Here is a 22,087-nt window from a genome sequence, read left to right on the forward strand (position 1 = left end):
GTGCAGTAAGCATAAGCCTGGTTTATTGTGTTTACATTTTCGTATCTTCAGAGCACGGCTGATCTATTGTAAACAGGGGGGTGCTGGACAGTGGAGGCGTCTCAGAGCTGGCTTTCCCCTAAAGCCAGGAATAATCCCCTGCCCCAGAGATCCAGTCTGAATCCAGGCTGATGAAATATTCAGTGTTCCCAAACCTCGTGTGCTTAGGGGAGATCAGGATGGAAGACAGAGGTCTGGTTGCAGGCAGCTCTGCTCAGGATAGACTTGTGCCCTGCCCTGCCCCCTGACACCCCCTTCCCCCCGGGTGGATCTCCTTAGCAAATGAGGCCTTTGCGCCTGCCCCACGCCTGCCCATGGCAACTGGGCCTGACACCCTGTGACCCCTGGCTAGGGAGTTGAGGCCCAGACAGCCTTGTAAATCTGCTGCCCCCAAATCCAGATAAAAAGAAACATGGATTTAACGCTGACTTGTCCTTGAACCAGTTGGTAATTTTTTAAATCAACTTCTACTCCATTGTCTGCAGTTCTCCGAGGAATGAACGCTCTGACAGCTCAGACAAGGACCAGATGTCCGGTGGAGGGTCAGTCTGCGCTGCTAGGAGGGAGGACACAGGAGGGGCAGCGGGCCTGAATGTCATTACTTGGAGGGGTCGGGGGGTCAGTGACAGTGGCAAGGAACAGATTTTTCCAGCCGCTTTCAGGCTGAGAGTTGAACGGCATAATCTGAATGCTTTTATCTGTTTCTGAAAATAGACAGGAATTTTTTCCACAGGCTGCTCCAATCTGGCCCTGGAGACGTGAGGGAGGATCGCTGGGAGACAGTTGTATGTAGTCCAGTAAGTACGTTGTGTGACGCACCCCCCCCCCTCACCGCCACCAACCAGTCCTTCTCCAATGCTGGCAATGTGGAGGCACATTTTCTTAACACCCTTCAAAGCATGGAGTCAAAATTACTGGAAGTACTACTTTTCATTCTAAATTTTGTGTCGCTCTTGACAAGTGGGGCTGTCGTTTCTTACTTTTACTGAAATACACAGGTTAAATGGTTTCTGTGAGGTCAGAAGCACCTGTCCAGAGAGGATGGTTCCTTAACTCTGCACAGAATGACCTACGTGAGAAATGTAAACAAGACAAATGAAAAGAAGTGGTTTGACCAGAAATGATAGGTTGTGGTTGTTACCAGTTCCACAAATCATACTCCCCACCTTTGTCCTGGATTCAGATGACAAAGAAGCATCACAAATTATCCACCGAGATTTTCTGGAAGGTTAACACTGGATTAAATCAAACTCTGTCTCTCAGCAGCTGGTCCCTCTCATCTCAGATCAAAAGGATCTTGAATCTTCTGAGAGAACTGCTGTCAAGCAAACAGCAGGGGAATCTCTAATATTATTTACATAGTATTTTCTTTTCTCGAATTATGTATCAGTTTCTTCCTGGTACAAGACTATCTATAAATATGGAAACCAAGACACAGAAAAAGAAAGAAATGTTTAGGGTCGCACAGAGGGTCAGAGGTGGAACTCAGATCAGTGTATCTAGACACGGCCTCTACTTAGTTCCACAATCCTTTCTGCTCGCTGGTCACCCTCCCACCAAGACCAAGGAGTTATTTGTGCTAAGCATTAAGTGAGGCAGGCCAGTGTCACTGGTGTTTCATCCTGAAGAGTTCTGTGGGCTCGGAGGAAGCTGGTACCAGTCTTTGAGGCTGGAGTTTATTTGTAAAATTTCCTCTAAAAGTAAACCTTGTTGTGAATGGAAGCAAGAGCAGAGCACAGGATTAATCCAGGGTGCTGCCAATATCCTGTGTCTCTGGGACTCCTCTGCGCCCTCGTGACCCAAATACTCCCTGGTTAACTCAGGCATCACGAACAGGAAAGAGCAGAAATGGGAACTCCCGCCCTTGCTTCCTGCTGGCTGAAGGCTCTTCTCCGAGACCTCTCCTGTGGGGAGTCAAGTTCTTTCAGCTCTAAACCACGCTGAGTGTCAAGTGGAACGTCTCCATTGTCGCTCCCCTACTCCCCCCACTCTGGTTCTGCAGTACCACGGAGATGGCCGCAGTCCGCGGGAAGGCGGCTTCATCTTGCTGCACGTATACAGTGCTCTCTCCGGTTGGCACCCACCTGATGGTCAAGGAGAAGACGGAGTGGCATAGAGATCAGAGGGAGAAGGAGAGCGACAGGAGAGAAGAAAAGAAAGACCGAGAAGACTCTAACAGGGAGGCAGGTGACACATTTGAAAGCAACAAGACAAGCCAAAGAGAAAAAGAGAGCCGGTTTTGCAGAGAGAATGTGGCATACGGGGCCCTGTGCTGACTGTCCCGCCCGGTGTGATAGACCAGGACAAATAGCCTAATCCTCCCAGGGATAGTCAAGGACGACCAAACACGGGGTTTCAAAGGGAAGAAAAGCGGGAAGTCCGTTGGTTTCAGATCCTCAGAAAAGAAGTGGGCTGGCCCCTGACTTACCCTGCTCGGCTGCAGCACCCCCCCCCCCTCCCCACACACACACACACTCACGGCAGCTTTCCGATGAGGTCATGTGACTGCGACTGGTAAAAGGCTCTAGTCTGGTGGCACAGGGACCAGAAGCTTTATCAACATTATTCTTCACTTTTCTCAGCACAGCCTAAGATGGGTGGAATTGCATTCTTTTACAATATGTAATTTGATGGACAGAAAAAAATGTGCAGAGAAGGGACAGACATTAAAAAGATATTCGATGTAAGAAAGACAAATGCACGAACATTGTTCTCCTTGATTCATTGAGAGACATATGGTGTGACGGAAAGCGCATGGGCTTTGACACCAGAAAGATGTCCCGCCTTGGCCACTTGGTGACCTCAAGCAATTGCATTAACATTTTTGATTCTTGGGGGGTTTGTTGTTGTTGTTTTGCCCATGAGGGAGAATAATACCTTCCGTGCAGGTTTTCGTGAGGATGGGCAGTGACCTGTATGGTACTTGGCATTTGGCAGTACCAAATAACTCCATAACTTTTAGCTGTTATTTTTTCTTACTGTCTCTTAGCTCCCACCAGCCGCAAGAGGACTAACTTCTCCAGGGAGCAGATTTTTTAGAAGTCCCACCTCTTCAGTTACATTTGTTCTGGGGTATTTTGGAAAGGTGCCAAGAATATTTGGTCAAAGCTCTTCCTTTTTTGGTCCATATGAGTGAACAATTGATTCAGAGTCATGACGGATGCAAACTGGCTCCCTAGGCAGCCCTCCTCCCCTGCCTGCCTGTGTACTGGTGATCCTGATATTATTCCTTGAACACAGTCAGGTGCATTTTTGCTGCCAGATTGACAGCTGGATGGCACTTCTTAGCAATAACTCTTCAGTGACCGGTAACATAAATGGCCTGGAAGTCTCCCCTCCTTACTCTGCTCCTCTCCCCTTACCACCCCAGGTCATGGTGCAAAGTGAATAAGCCATCTTTGGGGAACAAACAGGGGCAGCGGCGAGACCTCTGCTCGCAGTGCACTGGCGGCTCCCTCAGGCTTTTGCATGAGCTTTTGCCTGCTTCCTGGGAGGAGGCAGTAGCAGGGACCTGCCCTCTGAGAGGCTTTGTCTGTGGGAGGCTGCCCCATGGCTGAGTAGGAAGTCACCTAACCCCTCTCTGCCAGTGAGCAGGTTCAAAACTGGCCAGGACCTCAGGGACAGCTGAGCTATTATCAGAAAGTAAATCATGCCTGAGGGCCTGGAAGTTCCCTGTAATACAGAGTACACTTCCGCAGACCTTGAAGCACTTCTAGAAAGCCTTGTAGAAAGAAGGAAGGGAGAGTTAGCCTCAAACTGGGCTATCTGTAGAGGTGGGATCTGGATGGTATTTCCCCTTCTTTTTTCAGGGCTCAGAGATAGAGGGAGGTAGAGGTCAGGAGGGCGGGGTATTTGAAATAAAAGGAGAGAAAGTACCCAGGGCCAACCCTGGGCTCAATCTTGCCTCAGGACTGAGTTCCACCATGGGCCTCCCTCTCCCTTCAGTTCCTAAGGAGAGGAGAGAGCCAGAAATGGGTGAAAATGGAGGGAAACCTCTACCAAACTCAACTTTTAGCGGTTGTTTTTTTTCTTACTGTCTGTTAGCTCCCACTAGCCACAAGAGGACTAACTTTTTCCTACCAAAAGGGATCTCTTCTCATGCCCAGGTAAGACTTGTCTTTTCGAAAAATGGGTGCTTGGGTGCTGATTGGGGCAGAAGTTATTTCCTGATGACAGCTCAGAGGGTCCAGATGGTCTGCCCTTTTCCATTCGGGCACGGAGCCCTTTGAGTCGGCCAGATGTTTTCAAGGCTGTGATGGGGCGTCCTACCACGTCTAGGACGGAGGCCACCTTGACCTCAACCTGGGAGGGCTTCCTGTGTGTTTATTCAAGGGCAGGGGCAGCCACCATGGTGATGGCCAGGGGTCCTTCCTGAGCTAGGGCCCACTAGAGTTCCAGACCCTCTCTTCTCCCTTAAGGGTTCCCCCAGTGACCATCTGTGCCTGCTTCCCTTCCTCTTGCTCATGTATGGTGCCAAGCTCAGGGCCTACAGCTGGGAGGAGGACCACTTGCCCACTCCTCTTTTTCACACACACGTACTCACTCACTCACATGTCTGCAGGATCTCCATCTCAACCGGTTCTATCAGCCCAGCCTCATTTCCTTCCACGGCAGGACCCTGGAGCCCAGCGCCGGGCTGGTGTGCACTCTAAAAATAACTGTGTCCGAGGTGATGAATGGCAAGGCATTCACTCTCCTTTTCCTGCCTGAGCGCTGGGGCCTGAATCATGTTGGGGAATGACATTCTGTTAACACAAGCACTTTTGTTTCCTCCCTTGCTCTCTCACCATCCGGTGGGGCCCTGGGCAGGGCTGGTGTTCAAGTTTTAAAGCTTCCCTGGGGGTCCATTTAATACCTCTATCCGTGGACATTAAGGAAAGCTCTAGACAGAAATGGAGCAATGCATCCTGGGCCTCCCCAGGGGGTACTAAGGATGGGCCGAGGCACAGACAGGTCCCCACCTAGACTCACAAAAAGTGGTCCAGAGCACTAAGCGCCCAAGCCAGCAATGCCCCCAAGGCCAGGAGCCAGCCTCGGCTCAGCACCTGGCTCGGGTAGCCACTCAGGGAGTGGCTATAGAAAGAAAAGTGAAGGAGACCCAGACAGATGACTGAGTGGCCGCGTGCTTCCATCCAAGGGTGGCTCTAGTCCACCTGCAATCAGACTTGCTGGAGAGTAGACTTCTCAGCAATGTAGGGGAGGCATTTTGGGGAACATTTTAACATTTCCCAAATCAAAGGAAGTTTGACTTCTTTTGACCTAGTTCTAAGTTCTGGGAAGCCAAGGATCCTGTTCAGCTTACCTTTGCATCCCCATGAGCCCCAACCATGGTGCCTGACTTAGAATAGGTATTTAGTAAGTTTTGTTTCAAAGAACTAGATAGCACCTACAAGGTCTCAGTAGGAGAACTAGGGTCATTCACCCTTGAAAGAACAAAGAGGGGGCTTCTGGTATCTAGAGATCTGGGCAAGGCGCACAGGCTAGGCCTGGCGAAAGATAATTCCTTATAGCCTGTCCTTCAGCCTTGAGTCCATCCCAGGTCAAGGCCACTCAGGGGCCCATGATGCTTCAGAGCAAAGGGTTTGACAGCTCATCCCCCTCGGACAGAAGCCAGCTCCTCCTGTGAAGCCTTTCTTCTCGTTTCTAATTCTCATGTCTATTCTTCTGCACCTGGATTCGTATGGGGTCTTGGTTTAACGGAACCTGTTTAAAATGACCTTTTTGACCCTCGGTTGAATAGAACCTCTTAACCTTTAACGGATTCTTAAGCAAAATGACAGAACTTTGGGCTTAAGCAGTGAAACCATAATCAGATGCCTAGCAAATTCACATTTCTCAGTTCCCAAAGAGTTTCATTGTTCATTGTTGGACTAGAATAGAATATAAGCTGCGCTCACATATGTGTTACCCATAGACCCACATGTGATCATCTCTCCCATCTGTGTGTCTGGAAGGCGGCTGGAGATGGGTCTTAGCAGCTGCCTGCACGTTCTCCTGCTCCCTGTGCACCCCCACCCCACTTTTTCTCAGGATTGCACACATTCCTGTCCTGAAATGAGAAGAGGAACGTGTGAGTTAAGGACGTGTAGTCTTTTTCACGCCTGAGACCCAAAGCATACACCCCTGAGGAGGACAGGAGAGGCTCCTGAGCTGGCAGTGGGAGATGGCAGCAGTCTGGCCCACACTAGCCAGCAGAGGCTGACGCACACTGAGCCCAGGGGACACAGACATGCCTCGTATAGCAGGATAAGACACAAGTCAGGAAGGCAAGTGGCTGCGATGGGAGGATCTTCAGGGCAGAGAGACAGACAGACACTGTGGGAGACTCTCGGATTCCAAAAATGGGGCCCTAGACACACATGCTCTCTGAAGGCCAGAAATTGGTGGAGGAGTGGAGGGACTTGGGACTAGGAGCAGAGGAGAGCTCCATCTGGGGCTCTGCCCCCAGCTCTCAGGGCACCTGAAGCACCTTCACTGGTAAAATGAGGAGGCGGGATGGGTCTCTAACTCTGCAAAGCTGACAGGACATGCTTTTGTATCCACAGCCCTAGAGGAAATCTGTCAACAGAAAGAAAAGAAGAACCTCTGTGGCCCCCCAGGCTGGTGGTGGGGTGGTCCATGTGAATCCTAAGGAGAAGGCTTCCCTCTGTCCTTTCGGTTTGTTGATGCTTTCTCCTTAGCCCTTTGGAATGGGTCAGAGCTCTCTACCCTAAGGTGCATGGACTCCACTTCAGTGGTTAAAGCCCCATTAAATCCCCCCAACACATCCTTCTCCAGTCTCGGTCCTGCCCTCTTCTCGCAGGTGTCCTTAAACTGGCTTTTCCCTCTGACTTCCTGGCTACAGAGTGATTGGGAACCCTTCCTCCAGGTTCCCTGGGCTCTTGGCAGAGGCTCCCCCATGCCACCTGAGCAGTGGTCTTCCCCATTCTCCCACTCACAGGCATTCCCTCGGTGGCGTGCCCCGAGTCTGGGGCATCCCTTCCCCAAGTCAGTTTCTCGGGGGGGTCTCTGGGGTCCTGCGTGCTCTCCAAACTCTTTCAGTGGCCATTCCCTGAAGGCTTTTGCTGAACCCACCCATTCCCAATATTTCTTGTTTGAGCACATGACTCTTTGTATCTCTGCCTTCTTGGTCTTACCCCTTCCTCAGGACTTCAATTTTCTATTTTTACTCTAGCTCTTATACTAATGGCCAGAGATAATATAGAAAGGTATCACCAAGGACAAAGAGATCATTTGCAACTGAACGCCCCATTCCCCCTGCTCATCCCACTTATCTTGCTTGAGAAAGGGTCACCACGCAAACCCCAAGGGTCTGGGGAAACTCAGCCCCTGCAGGTTAAGAAGATTAATAGATCCCAGGGCTGTTGGCAGAGTGGAGCCAAAACTCATCTTCCAGATATTTTTACAGAGGCGCTTGGAAAGCTGCAGCACTGATGAATGCAGCGCATTTGCACGCAGTGCCTTCTGCCTTCTGCTAGATCCCCTCTATCTGTAGCGTCACTGCCTGGCTGAGGGTTCACTGCTCAGGAGGCTTTTGATCGGTATGTGAAAGAGCAATCACATTCAATCCAGCAGGCAGCCCCGGCAGCTAGCTTTCTCTCTTTTTCTTCTGTTTCTAGATAACATCCAAGTAGCCCTCTTCGGATGGGTGCCAGAGAGTAACTATTCTAAAATTAAAAGGCAAGGATGGTCTTTTCAAAACAGTGTTTTGAAGCATGGGCCCTGTAACGTAACCTTCCGCTGAGTGTGGTAGGCTTTCTAGGGTAGCCAGAGAAAAATGTCTGCTATCCTAGTTTCCTTGCTGTAGAGAAAAATGAAAGGCCAAGAGACTGTGAGAGCACCTCCTGGGGCTGGGGCTGGTTGTGTGACAAGTCATTTATTTCAGGGCACAGCCTGGCCATTTGCCAGGCCCTCCAGTGTAAGTCCAGCCAAGGAGAAATCCGAGAGGGGTGGATGCCCCCCGGCATGGGTCCCCTGCTTCCCAGCCAGGGCTTTCTGGCATCTTGTGGATGTGCACAATTAATAATGCTCTTGAGGACAATGATTTGGTCTCATGGAAATAGGAGAACTGGCCCAAGATAACATCTGGTAAACTTTGATGTTCCTCCCTGAAGTGATCTTACACTCACATAGAATCACTAAACAGCTGCACGATCATATTACAGAATCTTCCTTGAGAGCCAACTTGTCATGGATTCCACCCCCCAAATTCCAGAGTTTCTCAAACAAAAGGAGCCCTGATGAGAAGGGAGCTGCAGTTGGCCAGCGGGAGAGACATGGAGATGGCCACGAGTCGGAGCACCCTTTCAGATGGTTCGGGTCAATCCTCCTCATTTTGTACATTAAAAAAAAATTCCTGAGATCCAAAAAGAGACAGAATGTTCTAAGGTCACCCAGTAAAAGAGCTGGGACAAGAGAATGAGACCCTTGAACCACAGAACACGAAGGCCCAGGTGTCTTAGACTTGCACAGCCCTTTCCTTGAAGAAACTCTGAGGGTACGATTCTAGGTCAGAGAGGCAGTAAGGAAGCTGGATTGACAGAGTCTGCCAAGAGGAGGAAGAGGGGGTGGCAAAGTTCAGCTTTTACTAAGCCATAAACACAAAGTTAAACAAGATGAAGCAAGTCATCTAGGGCCGTGGCTTTACTGAGAACACGTACCATTGAGGTCTTTTTAGAGGATCAAAGAGAAAGAGCAAATAGTGTTAGTCATTCAACAGTCTTAAGCATCTACTTTGTATGGGACACTGTGTTAGGTGCTACAAGGGATCGGGGGCAAGTGCGGCCGAGAGCAGGGGTTCCAAGAGCTCGTCCAGTGCCTGTTGATGACGGTGTTTTTACAGGTACTCACATGCGCACATGTGCAGTAAGGAATGGAGTATTCATAAATTTATTTTCTTTATTCTGAGATCATGTCCTGTCTTTCTGGACTGTTGTGAGTACAACTTTCTCAATTTTAAACAATATCCTTTCAATAAAATGTTGGCAACATAATCAGGGTTGTCTCAACCTGTGAGACAATAATTTCAGTGTTTCTGAAATTATTGGTTGATGAAATCCAAAAGTCGGGTAGCCACAGTTGTGGTCGAAAGGGCATGGACTCTAGGGACAGACAGATGTGGGTTCAAATTAGGACTCAGCTATTATTAACTACGTGACCTTGGGAAAACTTCTTAGCGTTCATTTTCAAGTTTCCTACCTGTGATACCGAAAGCCCCCAGAACAGTAGGGGCTTCCCATGGAAGTCGTCACAAACACTCCCCATCCCTTAGACACATCCATGCGTTTGCATATGCACATGTGGACCCAGATTGTCCAGGGTGCTGCGTGGGAAACAGGAGAACTTTAATAGCCTTTGCTCTCAAGGAGCTAAAAATGTTGCTGGTAGAACAGTCTACCTCACCAGAAATCATGGGGGAGACCTAAAATCTAGCATATCTTTCTTCTTCTCCTGAACAGGTTCTTTGGTTTGGTAACAGTGACAGAATTTTCAGATACCGCCTTCGAAAGTTCACATTATATTGTTTTTTCCATGGCTGGTTTCAGTTTTTACAAAGGGTCCCTCAAAACTCATAAAGCTCTCTTTAAAACCCCATTAAGTTTCACCTGTGGATGTTTATTGCCCACAGGATGTGAGCTATGTCCGTTTGGTTTTGATAGATTTACCATGATTGAACTTGGGCCCCCATTTCCCAACCAGCCTTGTAAAAATGGCTGCCTCTGCATTGAGCACAGGGGGCTCTCTCTTTTGTCCCCCAGCGAGCTTGGCTTATGGGCAATGATTCTAACTCCCAGACTTCTGAAGTCCGGGAGTTTGCTCCAGCTCTGGGCTATGGGTGTTCTCTATGAAGGCCAGTCCGAGCTCATTCTGGTCTCCCCAGCTCCCTCCCAGGTGCCATTCCCAGGAATCCATCCACAAGAATTTGCCAGACTGAACAGGGAGAGGACTTTGAGAGCAGACAAGGATGTTAAAGACATTCCTTCTAAAGTCAAGGGCAATTCTCAAGTGCATAAAAACAATCCAAAGTAGTTCCTTCCTCTATTGACCCAATTCAACTCCTTGGGACATTCACCCATTGGCTCTTGTCCTATATGAGAGCCCTATAAATATTTATAGAAAGACATCATGTCTATCCTTAACCTCCTTTTTTTTCCCATGCCAAATGTCACCTTACTCCATTGTATTTGACTTTAAGGACATGGTCTTTAGGCTCCTTGCCATCCTGGTTGGTCCCCTTTGAGGTTCCCATCTGGGTGTGTCTGAACCACACCAGGGTTAAGAAGCTTCTTTAGGGGTTCTCAACTCCAATGTGGTTGTTCCCAGGATGAAGGGAGGCAGTTCAGGGGTAGCCAGACAGAGTCCAGAGCAGAGAATCCGTTGCAGGCTGTGGGGCCAGGCCACTGAGTCAGAATCCAGGACCAAATACAGAGATGTTGGCTGGGATCAGGACGGAGAGGTCACTGTGAGTGAAGGCAACTCCAATCTGTAAGCCCCATGCCCTGTGGGTATGGGTCCTGGGTAATAACAGTGACGTGAAGGAGGCTAGAGAAGCAGTCTGAGTCACTTGAACAATAATTAAAATAAATAAATTATATGTATATATATATATACACATATAAAAGAATTATTTGAGGATTATTTTGTAACGTATATAAATAGTGACTAACTAGGATGTACCTGAAACAAATAGGATACTGCATGTCAATTACACATCAATAAGAAAGTAAAATAAAATCTTAGCACAGGAAAAGTGAACAGGGATGAGCCCAGTGACCGTGGGCCCAAGGGGCTCACTAATGAAAACCTGAACCTGATAACCCCAATTTGGGCTGTTCAGAAGACTCATGCCCTTTTCCCCACTTGTGTTTTTTTTTTTTAATTTTGAATGTTTCTCACAGTTGAGGTCAATATAAACATACTACTGTAAACATAAAATAAAAATAGATCCAAAATTTGAAAAAATTTGTTATTTAATTCTAAGCTTCAACAGAATGTGGACTGATCCCCTGTCTGTTTTCTCAGGACTCCTCTGCCTGGAAGGGCAGACGCCCACCCTGCCTCATCTTCAGCGCAAAGGAAACTTACTGGCTCGTATAACTCCAAGGTACTGGGACCGAGGGCAGCTCCTGCTTCAGAAACTGTTGGACCCAAGCAACTAAGCTGCTGTTCCTCTCAGGCAAATGTTTCCAAGGGGGAGTGTCTAGCAGCTTTGGTTCACTTCCTCCCAGCTTCATATTCAGCTGAAAAATGAGCTTACGTTTCCTAAGAATTCCAATAATAAGTCCCAGGATTGGGTCATGTGCATATTTCCAGAGCACAGAGGTGGACCTCTTACCACGTAAGTCAGGGGTAGATGGAGGGAAGTGAGATCCAGGGGAAGCATAGATGGGAGGTGCCCCCTGTTCTGACTCACTTCAGATTAGCTCTGGATTTGCGGACACCAGGCCTGGGGTGGAGCAATGGGAAGAGCAATGCGTTGAGGGTGTCTGCCTCCTGGAAGACCTTTTTGTCAAAAGTCAGCCCAATACTTCAGACATGGTCCAACCAGTGAGGGGCATAAAGGGATGATCTCCATATTTTTGGCCCTGGCCCTTAACGAAAGCTCCGGTCTGGAATACACATGACCTTCTGAAGCTTCAACACAACTGCTGGGCATTCAGGTAATGTCTTTGGAACCTCTGCGCGTGAACTGTCACTAAGGCACTTGGTCCCCATCCTTTCTCAGTTGAAGTACAATATAGATTTTGCTTGTAGTTCCTTCCAACTTCAGGAGACATTTTCTGGGATGAAAAAAAAAGAACACTTAATGCAATCTTGCCTCTCTTCATCTTTTTCTTCCTTTGGAAATAATCACAACAAAGCCTTGTCATAGTTTTAAAATGCAAAGCTTGGCTGGGCTCAGTAAGCCAGGGTCTAACTTGGACTTGGACATCAATGCCAGCCTGAACTCAGATCGGCCTGGACCCTTGCAGAGTTGTTTATCTCTCCCTGATCTTAATCTTAACACCCTCTTGCAAAGGCTTTTTGGGAGAGGGTCATTCCTCAGAGAGGGGACTTCTGGAGAGGCCGAATGACTTCATCCTTCCTGCCCCCAGGCGTCCTGCTTTCTTCTTTTTGGACAAGACTCTTATCCTTTCCTGTCCTCCCTTTCAACCCTCCCACTTTTTGAGCTGGAAATTTTCCTGACAAAGTCAAGTCATAGGTGACAAATCATATATGGGTCACATTCCCTAGTCTCCTCCTCCTCTTGGCTACCCTTAGGCTAGAGAATCTGGAAAACATCAAATGATTCAGAAAGTAAGCTGAATGGGTTCTTCGGGCTTCACATTTAGTGCCAGGGAGGAAAGAAGTGGCTGATGCAAGAATTGGACACAGTAGGAGTTGAGCAAAAAGATAAAAAGAACCCAACCATAGCTAAGTACCCCTACATACGGTACTTAGGAAAAGTACTCAATGGAGACCCATGTATGGCTGTGGATTTTTAGTTGCTGCTCTCTGCCTGTAAGATGCTCTCAAAATCTATAGAACTCCCCTCCCTGTGACTAGGGCCACTGAAAAAGAGAGTGATGACATTAGGCTTTTGGGGCAGCTGGGTTTGGGCTCAGCAAAATCTTAGGGTATGCACAAATGTCACTTATCACATCCACCAGTGACAAGCATGCAACGAGGGAGGAAAGGCCCTCAAGGGGCAGCGACTTGCATCCATACTATTCTTCAGCAGGAGTGGTGACCGCAGCCTACAGGCATGGTCTTCGGGAGCAAGCAGCCCCCTGTCCTGTCGATGAAGAAGACTCACTGAGTCCCTGCTGACTTTGCTTTCTCCCAGGACCACCTCTTCACTCCCATGTCACATCTCTACAGTCGGTCTCCTGATCTTTCCAGGATCCTGCTCCATCCTGTTCCCACCCAGCTCTCAATGCAGGGAACCTCCTCTGTCTTCTCTGGGGCAGGGGTGTCAAACTCATTTTCGTGGGGGGCCACATCAGCCTCACGGTTGCCTTCAAAGGGCCGAATGTAGAGCTCCTTGCCCCTAGTTAAGGAGTAGTTACATTTATATTATTTCCTAAAATTATTTTGGCCCTTTGAAGGAACTGTGAGGCTGATATAGTCCCTGGTGAAAATGAGTTTGACACCCCAAGTCTGGGGGAAGGGTCTAAAGTGGGGTGATCTGGTCTTCCCATGCTCTTTCCAGTCAATGTCTTTAAAAAATTATTGATTGATTTTAGAGAGAGAGAAGGAAGGGGAGAGAGAGAAGGAGGGGGAGAGAGAGAAACATCAATTTGTTGTTCTATCTGCAACCCTGGCGTATAGGGACAGCGCTCTAACCAACCAAGCAACCCGGCCGGAGCTCTCTGTCTTGTTCTTGCAGGGCTGCCCCCTTTGATGTCATGGGCCTTTTCTTCTTTCAATAAAACTCTCCTTGTATAATTTTTTAAAAGCTAATTTTCAGCATTTTAAAGTTTGGAAGTAAAAAAATAAACATTGGTTTTTATTTCCCCTTTGCATTCCTGTTTGAACAACCCTGATTATCCCCAAGGTGACGTGGCTGTCTTGAGGGGAGTTAAGCCTGGGACAGTAGAAGAGAAAAGCACAAACACTGATGTTTCAATATGTAATTACATTTCATTCTCATTGGTTCCTTGCAGCCGAATAATTTGGTTGCAGAAAACTGACCTCTACAAATAATCCTTCTTTTTTAAATAACAATTTTGTTGAGATATTTTCCACACAGCATACAATTCACTCACTTAACGTATACAATTTGATGGTTTTCTAAAAATTATATTCATACATTTTTTTCTTAAAAATTATTCACAACTAGCGAATGACTTAATAGGTAGCATCTTTGCAGCAAATGCTTTAAAAATATAATTAATATTCAGTTTTAATATCTGCTAGATTAAGAATGACTTTAGTATAGTCACAATTTGCCACAATGTCCTTAACTCTAATGTCTGGACTGGACACATTCTGTCTGTCCCACTGTCACTGAAGCTTATCCAAGGCGAGACATTCCTAGCTCACATAGTCCAGAGGGGTGCCGGGGTGGGGCGATTTACCAGTGCTGTCCAACAATGCATGCTCTAAAGACGATGTAAATGCATTTTTTTTTAAATAAAATCAAAATCTTTTATCTAAAAAATCATGTTCAGGGTTGTCACAAGTAATCTTTCGATACAAGCAGCGCTTTGGGAGAGGAGGTACTGGGGCAATAGGGATTTTAAAAATTCCGCCAAAGTCCCACTCAAACATACTAAATTGCCCCGCAGAAAATCCATTCCAGGTGTGTTTGTGGGTACCAGTCCCACACCTGCCCCACACTGGATCGGGAGAAGGGAACTTGTACTCATTAGTTAGCCCCGCCCTTGATGTAGATTTTCTTATGCAATCTTCACAAGAAGCATCTTCCTATAGGGGGGAATCAGATGAAGTAGCTGAGTTCAAAGTCACCTGGCTAGTGAGTGGCACAGCTGGCAGGTTGAGTGCAAGTCTGTGCGAGTCTGGAGCCCTTCTGTTCATAGCTCTTCTCCTGCCTTAGGTCGCCTCGGGGAGCCGGGATAACACGGGAGCTGTTCTGGAAAAGTTTCTGACCTTAAATACTAAATTTCTCTACCTTTCTGGAAACTCCTTAGCGGGAAGCTAGGCCATTAGCTGGTGTTTACAAAACGTGGTTTCCAAGGCACTGGTTCCTGTTTTGTGGCCACAGGTGGACGCTCTGGAGGCAGGAAGGCTTTTGCCATGGGCCTCCCTCAAAAGGAACAGATGACAGGGCCAGAGCAGATTGGCCAGTAAACCGAAAGCTGCCGGACCCCCCAAGGCCTAGCACCTGATTTTGCATTTGTAACTTTGTAACCTTTACCTTAAGAGCTTCGCTCAAATGGCATAAGCTTCAAACTCTACCAGACCTGCACCAGCCCCATCCAGAGCATCTCCATCCTTCTCTCTTATAGGCCTGGCTTCTTCCACCCCTTTCCATGAGGCTATCTGTCCTTTCCTAAGTGCCCCTTTAAATGCCAGGTTCCTTGGTTCTGAGTGTCCCCTTCATCAGTCACTTTAATTGTCATCTTCTGCGCCTCAAAGCAACATTCCCCAGGAAGGTAGATTGGGTGTCTGGGGTCTCCAACAGTGTTCAAACGTTTCGGGAAGCCGAGGGAAGAAGAACATTTATCTGTCATCAGATCTCAAAGGTCAACTGAAATGTCAGCTGGCCTTGAACCAGGCTCAATTGTACCTACTCATGTGGGGACACTGAGTGCCTTTTGCTCATCAGAAGCCTGGCTGGCAAATACATTCATCTATGATTAATTAGAACATGGAGAAACAAAGTCATTTAATGGGTCATTTAAAAAAAAAGAAAAAAACCTTTGATTGCTTGGAGACCAAAGCTTTCCAAAGCAAATGTTTAGGGAGAGGCGCTTGGAGGGGGAAATATCGGGAGTCACTCCTTTAAACATTCAGTCCCCAGAAGGATTCACCTTTCTAAGAGCAGAGCAGATCTGGGAGCCAGGAGGGAGCAATCTGAAGACATCAGGTTAGATTGAGCAGAAAACATGTCTAATGCCGAAACTGCCAGCATAGGGCTCCCAGAAGGCTCTCCTGGAGGAAGATTGATGGCGTTTATTGTAAGAAGGCCATCACTGGAAGGGTCCTGCAAATACCCTTCTGCAACCCTGGCCCCTGGTCGCACAGCCTAACCCTCAAGGTGGAGGGAGAAACTGCCTTTGAGTGGCGTCTGATTTAAGAAGAGTTCATCTTTCTAAAAATCTCATATCTTAGCCCACCTCTCACATTATCTACTCTGAAAATGGTAATTGGCAAAAAAAAAAAAAAAGAGAGAGAGAGAGAGAGAGAAAGGAGGAAAAGGAAAACAGAGGAGCAGAGTGAGAAAGAGTATGTATAATGAAAAGCAAAGGGGAACATGAAGAGAGGAAAGTAAAAGAGGGAAAAAGAGTTAGATGAGTTAGATGAGAAAAGAGAAAGGAAAAAAAAGCACACGACTAGTGACACCTGAAAAACAGTGAGGCCATGCAGCCAATCGTATCTTTTAGGAACCCTCAGCAAATGGAAGGGTGCCTTCCCTCAACTGTAAGGTCCCTCCTCTACCCCAGGCCGGGGGGATCCTCTCGCCTCCCCTTCACTTGCAGGACCCGCTTCTCCATCACAGGGTGGAAGCTTCATGGAGTCCTCCGAGATGACTTAGTCTTTGAGGATTGTGATGGGATTTTGCAAACCCCAAACAACACATAGCAGAGGAATTCCTCAAATACCGCCACCTGGGGTAAACGTGGGCCAGCTGTTGAACAGCTGCACCCCATCAGCACTCAGTGCCAGAACTGGAGAGGATTAGTAATTCAACAAGATAAAGAGAGGCCTCGGGCAAGACATGTGTAGTGAGAGGGGCCACAGAGCCCGGGGAGCATCAGCTCAGCCCATGGGTCTGGATTTTCTTTCTCCTTTTATTAGAAGTACACTCCTATAAAAATAAGTATCACTCTACTTTCATATAACACTTTATAATTTAAGCATTTCCCATGCATTATCTCTTGGATCCTCTGGCATTTAAAATAGTTTAAAAATTAGCGAAATGTTAAATGTGTTTATAATTTTTCCTATCCAACTCACATATTTTCCTACAAACATTTCTATCACTTTCTTATAAATGCAGCACATGCAAAAAAGTTCCTTTGACCTTTTTTTCCATCTTTTCTAAAGCAGTCTTTCCTCCTCTGGCTGTTCTCTGGACACCATAATTGTAGGGTTTGGGTTTTTTTTTTGGGGGGGGGCAATTTTGCTTTCCTGTCTACATCTCCAACATCGTAATCCTTTGTTCCCTTTCCCACTTACCTTCAGAAAAAGGTTTGTTCTTTGTACCTGTGGCTGCCTCTTTACCTCCTCCTCCTGCATTAGATTAGCCAACAGTCTTTACAGTCTTTCATGACTGGAGAACAGTTACAGGCACAAACTTACAGTTACATCAGTGTTGCGGAATCATTTTCTCTCGCAGTTGTTCTGCTCCTAAATATCATATTGTCTTGGATCTGGCTCTTTCCTTACTAGCTGGTCAGCCTTGGGAAAGTTACTGAACCTCTCCGTTCTTCTGTCTCCTCAACTTTAAAATCGGTATATTTGTAGAACCATCCCCATAGGTTTATGCTAAAGACTTAGAGAGATAATGGTACCTGGGTATTACAGAGCCTCGTGCCTGGCATGGTGTGGGGCTCCCAAATGTCAGTTCCTAAGCTCCCCATCACACTTTCCCCTCTTTTCTCGCCAACCAGGAGTGCAGTATCTCGAGAAGAGAAGAACACATGCTTGCAGAACCCAAGACTTATCTTTAATTTCAGCTTTTGCCTCCTTGGACATTCACCCTAGGCCCATAGTGCATTTGCATTAAATGGAGATAATAAAAATCTTCTGTATTGTCAACCCACATGGCAGCAGGAATCAAATAGAAGGTGTATAATAGTGCATTCTAAATTAAAAGGTGCCCTGCCAATGTAATTGTTAATAAGACATTCTGAGTATTTTTCTGTAGCTTCCTAAGGAGCTTAAAATAAATAATAGCAGTAAAATACAAATATAAAATTTCCCTCTTGATCATTTTTAAGTGTACAATTCAGTGGTGGTAAGTGTATTCACATGTGTGTGCCACCAATCTCCTGAATTTTTATTTTGTGTTTGATTCGAGTCCTTGTATAGGAGCGGGAATATTACTTTTTTTTTTAAGTTAACAACTGCCTCCTAAGAACAGGTTCCCTTGAAGCACTCACTTAGGGATGGGCAAGGAGCTGGCCATTTGAGCAGGGAAGCACTGAGGTGCTTGGGGGATTGAGAACATTCTGTTCAACCAGAAGTTGTTAGTTCTAGAAGACAAGAAGTTTGTCTTTCATGCAAGAGTCGAGGTGAAGATGCCCCTTGGAAGGTGGCCAATGTTACCTTTTGTGAGAATAGGGCTGAGAAACAAGTGTAGGACAATGGACCAACAGAGCAATCATGGGACCGACCAACTCCTGAATGCAGTTCAGAAAAATGGGGCAAGATGAAGTTGAGGTGTGGATAACACTAGGGTATGTTGCATACTCATTATGTGATGCCACACCAATCCAACCTTTGGAATCTATTTTGATGATCATTGTATTTTTGAGTATTTGGGTTTGTTTTTCCCAAATATTCTTGGTCTTCTTTGTAGGTTCCATTTGAAAAATGTCAAGTGTATCTCTTTTCGCAAAGAGAAAAATCCGTGTTGTAAAGACACTCATGGTGCTGCTCCCGACCCTCCCAGGTAAAGAAGGAGGGCGAAGCCAGTGAGCTGGAGCAGAGAGGCGGAAACTCAAAGGATAGAAAGACTGGAGAGATTCTGTGTCCATCTCGAGTTTTCACCAACTCTCCCTCCTTGACCCACTGAGTTCCTTCCCAACATCATGTCCTTTCCTATGTCATTTTAAATGAACACCACCTCGCTGTGCCAGTTGGCCATTTCTCTATACCTTGCTACATTTGTAGGAAATCACATGGTCTTCAGCAGTGAGGTTACATGCTCAGGAGCATGTCCCTGTCATCAGCCTCATGGTGCCACTTCCTTGAGCAGTGGTGTCTGTGTGGTCCTTTGCAGAGCTGTCCCCTGAGTGGCTGTTGGGAGGCAGACTACATTCAGGACCTCTCCCTCCTCTGTGCCACACTCCATCCTTCCCCTTGTCCTCTAAGGTGGATATAGGTATGGTGCTTTCCCGTGATTAACCTTCTCTATCTGCTCTCATCTCCAAGACGCTGTTTATGAAGACTTTCCTCATTTGTTCTTTGATTTTTGCTATTTCAGCTCCACTTTCTTCACCTTTACAGGAGGAAAAAAATACTCTGTATTGATCATTCCTGAGCAAGGGGACAGCTATTCTGTTATTTCAAGACCTTGGCCCGGTGCCTCCCCTTGAGCCTTTGTGTGTGTGTGTGTGTGTGTGTGTGTGTGTGTTTAACATGTCTTACTTCTTCATGGCATCTTGAAAAAAGAGTCTTCTCTCTCCTTAATGATCACTTTCATAGTTCTAATTTCTTCCTGTTCCAGTAAAAATGTCCATATTCTCTATTGGGTCTTTTCAGGTTTCTAGGATTTTGAGAATTCCATGTTGATCAGGCGAGAGAATCCTGGTCTTTACTCCAGTTTCCTGAGCCACAGGACTTTAGGACAATCACTGAGCTCTGTGAACCTCCGTTTGTTCACTCAAGGATAAACGTACTTCACCGAATGGCAAAGTCGATGGATAAGACAATTTCTCAGCATCTTTACTGCTTAACACCTGGACTTCTCTGATCAGGAAAGTTGGCTTTTATTTTGTAATAACCTTCATTTCTTGCATATCCTGTTCTTTTTATTAGCCTATTTTTCTCTCACTTTTCTTTTAGCAAGCTTTGTCAGATGATTGAGATAATAAAGTTTTTACAGCACTTTACAATTTTCACATACCTTTCATATGCAACATCTAGCTTTGTTCTATTGCTAGTGCATATAACTAACAAGCCATGAATCCTGCGCCCTTAAAAATTGTTACATCAATGTATGATCAAGGTATGCTTTCTTTCTGTCACTCTGCTTTCCCCCATAACATTATATCAGGAACTCATTAGAAAACTAACATGTGTAGCTTTAGCCATTCTTTTTAATGGCTGCTTAATATTCAACTGTATGGCTGTACCATAATATATCTAATCATTCTCGTAGCAATGAGATAATTAGGTTATTATTTTTTTAAAATTTTTAAAAATATTTTATTTATTTATCTTCAGAAGGGAAGGGAAGGGAAGGAGAAAGGGAGAGAAATATCAATGTATGGTTGCTTCTCATGAGTCCCGTGCTGGGAACTGGCCCCTGCTGGGAACTGGCCTGCAACCCAGGCATGTGCCCTGACTGGGAATCGAACCGTGATCCTCTGCTTCGCAGGCCCGCACTCAATCCACTGAGCTACACCAGCCAGGGCTAGGTTATTTTTATTTTTTGCTATCATACATAATACTGCAGTGAATGTGTGTATGTGTATATATGCAAACTTTATTTAATATACAGGGTCTGACACAAATAGTGCCCCTTTTTACTACAAAATGATATGCATGTAATTCTGTGACATAACAATATCACACTCAAGCACAACATATGACATTTTAGGTAAGATGTTCAAATTAAAACTATAAATGATTACACCCGTAGTATTACCCTACCAACCCCACTCAAGCAGGCGTTACTTCTGCCGGATGCTGTATTTTCCTAGGGATAGTATTATTGCTTCTAAGATATGCTCACTCTTAGTTTAATAGCAATGGCCCCTACATCTTTGCACCCATACACTGCTCTTTATTTTTAACGTTTAGCCCAATCCCTTTTCTTCCTGTCAATTGAATTCTTCTCTCTACATTTAAAATACAGCATTGTGCTAAATTACATATGTCCTTCCTTTGATTCAAAGATTCTCATTCTGGAAATTTATCTTACAGAAATAGTTAAGTGTGAGCACATAAATTAGCTGTAAGTGTTTTTAATGATAAACATTATCACTAAGTACCTATAATATACACAGGCACTGAATAAATTGTTTTAAATATATTATTTTACTTAATTCTAGCAATAGGTTTTGGTGTTGATAATATTATTAGACTCATTTCACACATGAAGAAACTGTGTCTTAAAGAGATTAACTTCCCAAAGCATACAGCCAATATGGAGGGAATCTGGGAGCTGATGTTACTTTGTCACTGGGTCATGTAAGTTTAACCACTAAACTTCAACAGCACAGTGTGCAATAAAGTAATGTTGGAAATAACTATCCCATGATAAAATAACGGTTGAATAAGTACGTCTTTGCATGTATTATATATAATACTCTGTATTATATATAATACAGAGTATTATATATAACCATTAAAATTGTATTACTCAAATTTATTCATTGTTACCTATATGACAAAATATTCCTGACATGTGGGTTATGTAAAAAGACATATTGCAAAATGGTATTATAATTGTCCCATATCTGTTTTTAAAAATGGTGAGTGAACCCAGTTCCTTCTACATGCATAGAAGAGTTAGAGGAAGAGCTGGAGATTAGCTTTGGGTTCATAAGATTAAGAGTATTTTTAAATATTATCTTTTTTTGGCTTGTTTATTTCTTCTGATTTTTTTCTATAATGATTATATATTACTTTTGTAATAAGATTAAAACTAAGGCTTTAAAAATAATAAAAAGGAGATCCAATTTTGCCAAAGAAGTTTGATATTAATAACATGGGTTTAAATTTCTAAGAAATTTATTTCACTTGTCTATTATTTCGACTTGTTCAGGTATGATCCATAAATTGACATAAGATAACCTTTCCATTTTTCCCCCTTTTTGGGGGGAAAAGTCATTAACATTTGCAAGTCTGTTCTTTTACTTTGTCTTTCCCTTGTATTTTTTCCCTTTCTCTTTCACATTCACCCATCTTTCCATAGCTGTTGAAAATCCAGATCCCTCTCAGGGCCCTACTCCTACTTCGGAGACGTGGGGCTCTGCCTGTCGCCACTGTCTCTCAACCCTGCAGAGTTTCTATGGAACCCCTTTCTTCATTTCGTAGGAAACTAATTCCCATGACTGCTCATTCTCAAATAGGGTTTTAGTCTAAAATGCTTTCACGTGCATAGTCTGATTTGATTTGGCCATAGGTCTTTACAGAAAATAGGGGAAAACCTTTAGAAACCCATTTTACAGGAGAGAAAACTGAGCTTCACCAAGATTGACTTCACTAAACTTCACATCTAGCAAGTGGCAATGCTAGGAGAGGAACTTCGGTCTCTTGACTCTAAGTCCAGTACTTCTTTTCTATCGTCCTATACCACATCTGAATAGAGTCACCCAGGCCACCAGATAGATGAGAACTATTCCCCAGATCTAAAGACTTATACCCTACCTGGGTGAGCAGATCTTTTCAACATCCAAAATGGGATCCAGGTGGTGCTACCCCTGCAGGTACCACTGTGTTTATAGGCCTGCTTATCCCAGACACAGAGCAGGCACAGAGCTCTCCA

At 45.5% G+C, this 22,087-nt stretch overlaps 1 long non-coding RNA gene across 1 annotated transcript; it reads left to right on the plus strand.

Moving 5' to 3' along the window:
- Positions 1-494: 494 nt before the first annotated feature.
- On the plus strand, positions 495-8,382 carry LOC119001306 (uncharacterized). The gene is made up of 2 exons (XR_005069540.1): positions 495-836; positions 8,205-8,382. It is a non-coding gene; the product is annotated as an uncharacterized LOC119001306 (long non-coding RNA).
- Positions 8,383-22,087: the final 13,705 nt, after the last annotated feature.

The sequence above is a fragment of the Sturnira hondurensis genome, unplaced genomic scaffold (genome assembly GCF_014824575.4).
Source record: "Sturnira hondurensis isolate 20B ecotype Veracruz unplaced genomic scaffold, ASM1482457v3 Scaffold0016663, whole genome shotgun sequence".
NCBI classification, from domain to species: Eukaryota; Metazoa; Chordata; class Mammalia; order Chiroptera; family Phyllostomidae; genus Sturnira; species Sturnira hondurensis.